Genomic DNA, 8250 nt, shown 5'->3' on the forward strand with positions numbered 1-8250 from the left:
TGGAACTAATAGAAAATAAAGACGCGAGATAAAAAAAAAGAAAAGAAAAAGAAAATAAAGACACAGAACTCTGTCAAGAAGAGATAAAAATATTGGCTTTCTTACTGAACGAAGTGAATGGAATTAGAGAGCTCAGCTTGATAGGTATTCAAATGGACTTCTCAATGCCTTTGTCCTGAATTGAACCTACTCATCTGACAGGCATCAGTATCTGGTCCCCATGTGGCACAAGCAGTCTGCAGTCAGCTACTAACCTAAAGGTTGGCAGTTTTAATCCACTCAAGGATGCTGCAAAAGACCACTGAGACCAAAATAAAATGCAAATCCATGATGACTTCCTTCTGAAAAGAGGCCGGCCAAGAAATCCTAAGGAGCAGTGCTACTCTCTAACCCAGGGCGTGGCCATGAGTTGGGAGAGATTCAATGGCTTCGTGTTTTTTGTTGTGACTTCTACTGTTGGCCTACTCTACAGTCATGACAGTCATTACTGCCTCTCCCCTTTCCAAGCAGAGCTTGTCTCCCACTGTAGAGGTTGCACAGTCATGTAATGGCAATCCCAGCCTCCCTTGCAGCTAGGACAAGGCCATATGACCTGGTTTTGGTCAATGTGATGAAAGGAGAAAGCTGTAGGAGACTGGTAAAACTTTTACCTTCTTCAAAGAAGGAAGCTTGTGACAAAGTACCTTCTCTGCTCATTCCCTTCTTTTCCATTTCCATACACTTGAGTTTGGAGCTGGGCAGGTGGAGAGGGGAGGCGTGCCGATGTGCCGAGGATGGCAGGGCAGAAAAAGGAAGCATCTGGGTCCCTGATGACGCTGTGGACCAGCTCTGGGCTTCCTGTTATGTCAATGTCAACGGTGCTTTGATGGCACGTTTACTGGTGATACTTGTTGGGCAAAACTCTTCTAACTGACATATTTACCCTAATTCTTAGCCTTCAGGATGCTGAGCCATTATGTTTATTTCCCACTCTCATCAATCAGATAAGAGATACACCCCTCCCACCCTTCCTTCCCAACCCCTCATGGCCTGCCACTCCCAGGTGGAGTGTGGAGTGGAGAGAGAGAGAGAGAGAGAGAGAGAGAGAGAGAGAGAGAGAACCTTGCTGTTCCTATTTTCTTTCTTTCCCTGAATGGCAATGTAGCTGTGGGAGACATGCACCCTTCCACTTGTAGAGCGGCCTTGGAAGGGAAACATGACAGTGGAATCTAAAAATGCAAGTTTCTTATTTTGTAAATGGAGGAATTCAATTCATATTTTTATGTCAGTTTACATTTTTATGCCATGACTGGAGTTGTGTGTGTATTCCGATATGATTTTTAAAGCTTGACGCTTTTGACTCCATCTGCCCCAGGCTTTGTGGACCTTCAAGGCAGTTCAGAAATTCAAGCATTAGCAACAGTGGTTAGGCATGCCTGCAATCCGCGTCTTGTTTCCAGCATCCTGGACAAGAACAGTGCAAAAAGGATGAATCTAGTGACTTCATCTGGGAGGCACAGTAAGTTCCTTATACAGTTTTCTTCTTTGTTTTTCCCCCTGAGGGGAGAAGGTCATTGGCACGATGTCCTTGTTCATGATGCTGTCAGAGGGGCCCAGACTCCTTTATCCAAAGAGAGAGCTACAGAACGGCAGACACGCCCCAGGTCAACAGCTGGCTCTCAACCAAAGTCTCAAGTCCACACCCTCCACCTTTCCTTGATGAGATAGTGCAAGCTGTGATGAGAGAAAATGTCCCCCTACCACCTGTCATTGACGTTTGTTATAAAACCCAACAGAATCACGGGAGGTGCCGAGATATAGATAATGGACTGTCCACTCCTGTGGAGGCCTCTGTTTAAATTGGTGGTTGGGGAGCGTGACCAGGTTTAGTGTCCTGTGCCGGGAAAGAAGACGATGGGTAGTGGGTACTGACTCTGCAGACTGCACTTAGTGTTTCCAGCATTGCTGGTTGCCCAAATCAATGCACACCACTACATGGATCAACCATTTGCTCTTCTGGAAATATTTGCCAGTTTTAATGGGCACTTAACCATATTTTGAGCTGGGAGAAAGGAGAATAAATGATGTTTAGTTTTCTTTCTAAACCATCCAGTCATTTATTCATTTGTTGTTTTTTGCTTACTATGTGCAGGCACTAGGGGTGGAAGGGGGAACAGAAAAGTCATGGCACAGCTGCCGAGAGCGAGCAGTCCAGGCAGGTAAAGAGAGGGTGATGACACGAGGTAAAATGAGCTGCAACCTGGGAGACACGGGACCCTCAGGCAAGCACTTGTGTGCCCCACTCAGACTTGTAAGATCAGGGCAGGCTTCTTGAAGGAAGCACCAGCTAAATCAACCCTCAAAAAAATGAAGCAGACGTAGGGACCAGAGAGGAATGTTCTTGGGAGAAGAAAGGGCAAGTGTGGAGGCCAGAGGTGAGGGGGAACCAACATGGTGCAGGGCTCTAGCTGTCAGGCGTTCATTGTCAATGACAGTGGAGAAGAGGCAGGTGGCAAGGAGTCGTTTTGTTAAGTGTGTCAGTACATAATCTCCTGTCAACTTGCAAAGGGGTGGAGTCTAGCCTGTCAATCAGGTTGCAGTCAATAATACCTCTGTGTGGGCATGGCCTTCTCCAGAGGATTCTGGGACCTCTTGTCTCCCTGGAGGCAGGACACAGAGACTCTCTCTCTACTTCATATTTCTGTCGACAAGTAATATGGAGACACACTGATGGAGCTAGAGCCCTGGAGCTGGAGGAGCCACATGGAGACACCTGCCAACACTGAGATGCCGCCACTGCCACTGGATCCACAAGCCTTTCCACCCACTGGCCTGTGATCTTCCTGCATTCGTTGCATGTGTTGCGTGCATCTGAAGAGGACTTTATAAACTGGTATCGGACATATCAGCTAATATCGGGCTTATGGACTTGACCTGGACTTGGCTGGATGTTTTATCAATATACAATTACTCCTTGATATCATTCTCTCACACACATTTGAGTGTCTCTGGATTTGTTTCTCTAGTCAACCCAGACGAACAGATTAGGAAAGGGATATTTTCTCCTAAGTGTCAAAGGGAGCAGTGAAGAGTTTCAACAGGAAGGTAAAAATGAAGGTCACCAGGATTAGATTTACATTTACGAAAGACCATTTCAGCTACAGGAAACAGGAAGGAAAGGAACAAGGCTAGAGTCAGGGACATCTATGGAGGGGGCAGGCGGTGGGAGTGGGATGGGGGTTGGGGGATCCTCAGAGGTTCCAAATGATGAACACTGATTCACAAGGTGCTTGGGAGAGACAGTTAAAGAGAATTATGTGTTTGTGTGTGTGCTTGCGCTCACAAGTGTGCACATGGCCACATGTCTACTTGCATACATGGAGGGAGGCTGTTATGGATCTCCGGTGGCATAGTGGTTATGCGTTGGGCTGTGATCCAAAAGGCTGGCAGTTTGAAACCACTAGGAGGTCCGGATTTGGGGGTTTATTGAGGTTGGAGTGTGTCTGTGACATCCTAGCAAAGAAGGGGCGCATAAGGCAGGAAGTGAATGAGTCTTATCCTGAACCCTAGATGTCTGATGCTTCACATTGGGAGGTCTGGGGGCAGGGGGGGGGGCGTGGTGATAGTGCCGGGCTGCTCACGAAAAGGTCCGCAGTTGAAGGCCGTGGGTGGCTCCAGGCGAGGACAAACCTGGCAGCCTGCCCCCGTTACAATGCCAGCCCTCAGGAAACCCCATGGGTCCATTCTGCCCCGACCCACCCGGTCCCTCAGAGTTGGAACGGCCTCGCTGGCAGACGGTCACTACAACAGCATGCTTCATATTAAGTTCGATTCCATTTTACGTTCTGGCCTACTTTGCCTTTTGCCTGTGGGTTGTTAACCTAGAATCATAGCTTTGAAACTATCACTGTACTCAGCTCTGAAGCCCTCGTATGACATCGCTTTTTTGACTAGCATTTTCTGGAGGCGTGCCACTGAGTCCATGGGACTCTGAGTGAGTTTCCCAGGGCCCAGGGGAAAAATGAGTCCTAGACCAGCCTTAAAATGCTGCTATTGAAGACACCCACCACTGTCACTGCAGCAAGAATTTGTTTTGTATTTTCCATTCTTCAGCCATTGCCTGTCCAGCTTGGGTTGGGGAGTTCTCCCCCAAGCATGCCTCTGTTATGACTCCCTCGATCCCCTTGGTCATATCAGTTTCCTGTCTCTGGACCTGACGCCCGTCTGCTTTCACCCATCACTAAAGATCAGGGCCAGCTCTGCCTAGGGAAATCGATCTCTTCTGTAATTTATTGCGGTGATATAAAAATAAGAAGCAGTGATTCAGCCAGGCAAATAGGGACTCTCCATTTAAGCAATTAGGTTCTGCAGATCAGAAATCAGAGTCTGGATAAACAAATATTTGATAAATTCTGACATATAAACACACATTTTTTTGTGGACTCCTTGCTGCTATACGCTTGGAGATGTCACCTGTATCAGCTGCGCTGACTTAGCTGTGATGGTTTAGAATGTTCTATAAGGTCAATCGAGTGAGTCCCTTCCTGTAGACCGCGGTTCTCAACCTGTGGGTCACAACCCCTTTGTGGGTCGAATGACCCTTTCACAGGGATCGCCTGTTTCATAACAGTAGCAAAATGACAGTGATGAAGTAGCAACGAAAATAATGTTATGGTTGGGGGGGGTCACCACAACATGAGGAACTGTATTAAAAGGTCACGGCATTAGGAAGGTTGAGAACCACTGCTGTAGACCATGGTTTCTACCTGGAATGCCCTAATTCATAAGCTACTTTGAGGGTATGTGTTTAATGCTTAAGGATCCTTAAGGATGCAGAGTGTATTTTCACCGTAGGGCAGATATTATATGTGTAAATGTCCATCCTACGACAACCGGATAGAGCAAACGTCAGTGCTGAGTGTGAGTCCTAATTGGATCACGGAGTAGCTGGAAACCCTTGGCTCCTTTGTTTAGCGTCTCAGTCCTCTGTAGGATTGGTGTTAGAATTAACAGGCACGGCACATGGCACATTCAGGTAGCTGCTCCTTCTCTGTCTCTTTCCCATTTCTGTCACTCTCTTAACATTGCACGGACCACTGTTAGCACCATGAACACTCAGCACCCGGGCTCTTCACCATAGCAGCCACGTGTGTGATTGGTGGGCAGGTGGCACGCGGCTAGTTGGAGCCTAGAGATGCTGTCAGTGTGCAGCATGAGTCAGAATTCAAAGCTGTCACCCCAAGTGGGAGTGTAGAAAGAGGATACAGTATTGAAAGATTTTATAGTGACTTATATATGACATGCCAGCATTCTAGGTAAGTGGGTTAAATAAAATTAATTTTACTCCTAGCACTATCAAAGTGGAATGAACTGCGAGAAAATGTGAAAGTGTCTCAGATTCTCTTTCTATTGAACACCCCTGTTGATCTAGACACAAAACTTAACCCCATGGGGTTTTCCGTAGCCGAGGTTCTAGGCAAAGTACTAACTTGTTTCACCACAGTCAACTCCCCAGCAGGTCTCTTGATCTCATTTATCTCCTCATGCTCAGAGGACTCTCTAGAGCAGAGGCTTGGGCCTCAGTGGCAGTGAGCCATGGTGGCGCAATGGGTTATGCATTGGGTTCCTAATCACAAGGTCAACAGTTTGAAACTACCAGCTGCTTTGCAGGAGAAAAATGAAACTTTCTATGTTAGTAAAGAGTGACAGTTTGGGAAACCCACAGGGGCATCCAATCCTGCATGTTTGGTTCAGAGTTTTGGTGGGTGTGATGGAGATGGGCTTGGGAATTGGCAGCACTAGTCTCCTGGGTCAAGGTCTGAATGAAGCTAGGTCACAGGGGCAGAACCTTTGATGTGCGGGCAAAACTGGATCCCCAGAAATGCCTACTGGTCAGGCTTCTGGCACCTCTTCCTCTGACCTGCTGGTGTTTTAATTCATGTGTCTTATGCTCTGACCAGGCTGCCTCCTCTCTACATCCACTAATCGGCCGTTGGCTTGGCTTCAAAATGACCACAAACCTCTTGACTTGAGAAGGCAGACAGGATTGTGCAGCCGAAGAATTAAAATCCCTGAATGGACTTTCTTTTCATTTTGCACATTCTGTTATTCATTCTGGGACTATATGAAGTGGTGAGTGATCTCGCCCATTTGTAACTGAATTCATAAAACTAGACCCTTTAGCTTATGCGTAAAAATGTTTCAGGCGTCTGATGGCTTTACAGGGGCTGAATATGAAAATATTTATACCGAAGGGTTTTGTGTATTCATTAGTAAATAAACTCTTGGCCTTTATTTACTGTTTTAAGGGTTGGCTAGGGTCTAATATGGTGCAAATAATATGGCACAGTAACAAAACGGAACATTTATAAATTCAAAAGCAAATTACTTCAAAGCAAGAAAGGGGTTTGAGAGCAGGAGCAAGGGGTTCTTGAATTGCAGTAAGAGGCTATAAATGACAAAAAGCTTAACAGGAAAGGCAGGGCCACAATGTATCAGGCATAAGTACCAGTTTAATTTTTAGGTTAAGTTTTGGACAGCGTTTTGAAAAGATATGTTATGGCTCGAGGATACAAACTTAGAGAAAGCTCGTGTATGTCCTCTCTTACCTGGAAGTCACCCATCACTTTCATCTTCTTAAACTATTAAGTTAAGTTCCTGGAAATAGGACTGTGTGTTTCAGAACTATTGTTTCGGTGTCCACATTAATGATACTTGTAACCAAAGAGTAGAAAGTGGCAGTAACACACAGACGTGGCTCCTACTTTATGTCGGAGGACCTGACTCTTCCCCGTGCCTGCCACCCCCTACTCATCTTCCTGTTCTAACGTGATGGACTTCTGTCTCTTCCCAAATTCATGGCTTCTAAGACTTTAGCTATGCATTCTACAAACTTGTTCAGAGTCTTGACCAGAAGCTAGGTGGTGTTCTAGTGAAGAAAAGTGAACGAGACCAACAAGGAGCCTGCTCTCAGGAAGCTTATATTCCAGTCGTGGGATGCTGCCCCGTTGGTTCCAACAAAACAGCACTCCCCCCGCCCTGCATTATCCCACAATCATGCTTATGTCTGAGCCCACTGTTGCAGACACCGTGTCCGTCCCTCTTGTTGAGGGTCTTCTTCTCTTTGGCTGCCCCTCTGCTGGACCAAGCAGAGTGTCCTTCTTCAGAACGGATCTCTCCTGACGGTAGGGCCAAAGCATGGGAGACAAAGTCTCCCCATCCTTGCCTCTGAGGAGCATTCTGGTTGTACTTCTTCCAAGACAGGTTCGTTGGTGCTTTTGGCAGCCCATGCTACTTTCAGTATCCTTCACCAGCACCATCATTCAAATGTATAGATTCTACTTTGATCTTTCTTCTTCAACGTCCAACTTTCTCATGTGTATAAAGCAACTGACGATACCAAGGCTTGGGTCAGGCACCCTTTGGTCCTCAAAGTAACACCCGTGCTTTTCCACACTTGAAAGAGGAGCAGTAGGCTCACCCAGGGCAATTCGCTTGCTGATTTCTTGACTGCTGCTTCCATGAGCATTGCTTGTGGATCCAAGCAAGACAGAATCCCTGACAACTTCAATCTTTTCTCTGTTTATCATGACGTAACCTACTGGTCTACTTGTGAGGATTTTGATTTTCTTTACACTGAGTTGTAATCCATACTGAAGGCTGCAATCCTTGATTTTCAGCAGCAAGGGCTTCTAGTTCTCATTTTTTTTACACTAAGGGGCCTAAGAGGCTCTTTATTTAAAAAGGAGCGAAGAGCGGTGAACATCTCCTGATGTGTAAATAACACACACACACACACACACTCACGGCATCTATAAAGTTCTTCCCGGGCGGAGCCTGCAGGGGGCTGAGAAGCCCAGTTGGTCACACTCAGAGAGAGGAAATGGGGACACAAACAAGGAGACGCTGAGAGGTCGGCAGTCAGAGGAACAGGTCAGGGCTCTGGAGAGGGAGAAAGGGCCCTGGTCACCCTGGTCAGGCGGCTGTGAACAAGGATGTCTCATCTCTCCCTCAGAGGACACTGATGTCCCTGGCGGCCCAGGGGCAGGCCGAGGTCCGTGATGACCAGCACCACCTTGGGGCTGCACGTGGCCGACCCCTTCACCAGCTCGGATACCGTGGTGAAGGGCATGAAGTGCAGGATGCTGCCCCGGCTGCCCTGCTACAGGCAGTCCACACACTCCGCCACAAACCACTGCACACACTGTGCGTGGGGGCCCGCGGCCGAGAGCCCAGGATGGAGGAGATGAGCGGGAACTGGTGGGGCAGCAC

The sequence above is a fragment of the Echinops telfairi genome, unplaced genomic scaffold, assembly GCF_000313985.2.
Source record: "Echinops telfairi isolate 266 unplaced genomic scaffold, ASM31398v2 ScPeMD7_18;HRSCAF=68, whole genome shotgun sequence".
Taxonomy (NCBI): Eukaryota; Metazoa; Chordata; class Mammalia; order Afrosoricida; family Tenrecidae; genus Echinops; species Echinops telfairi.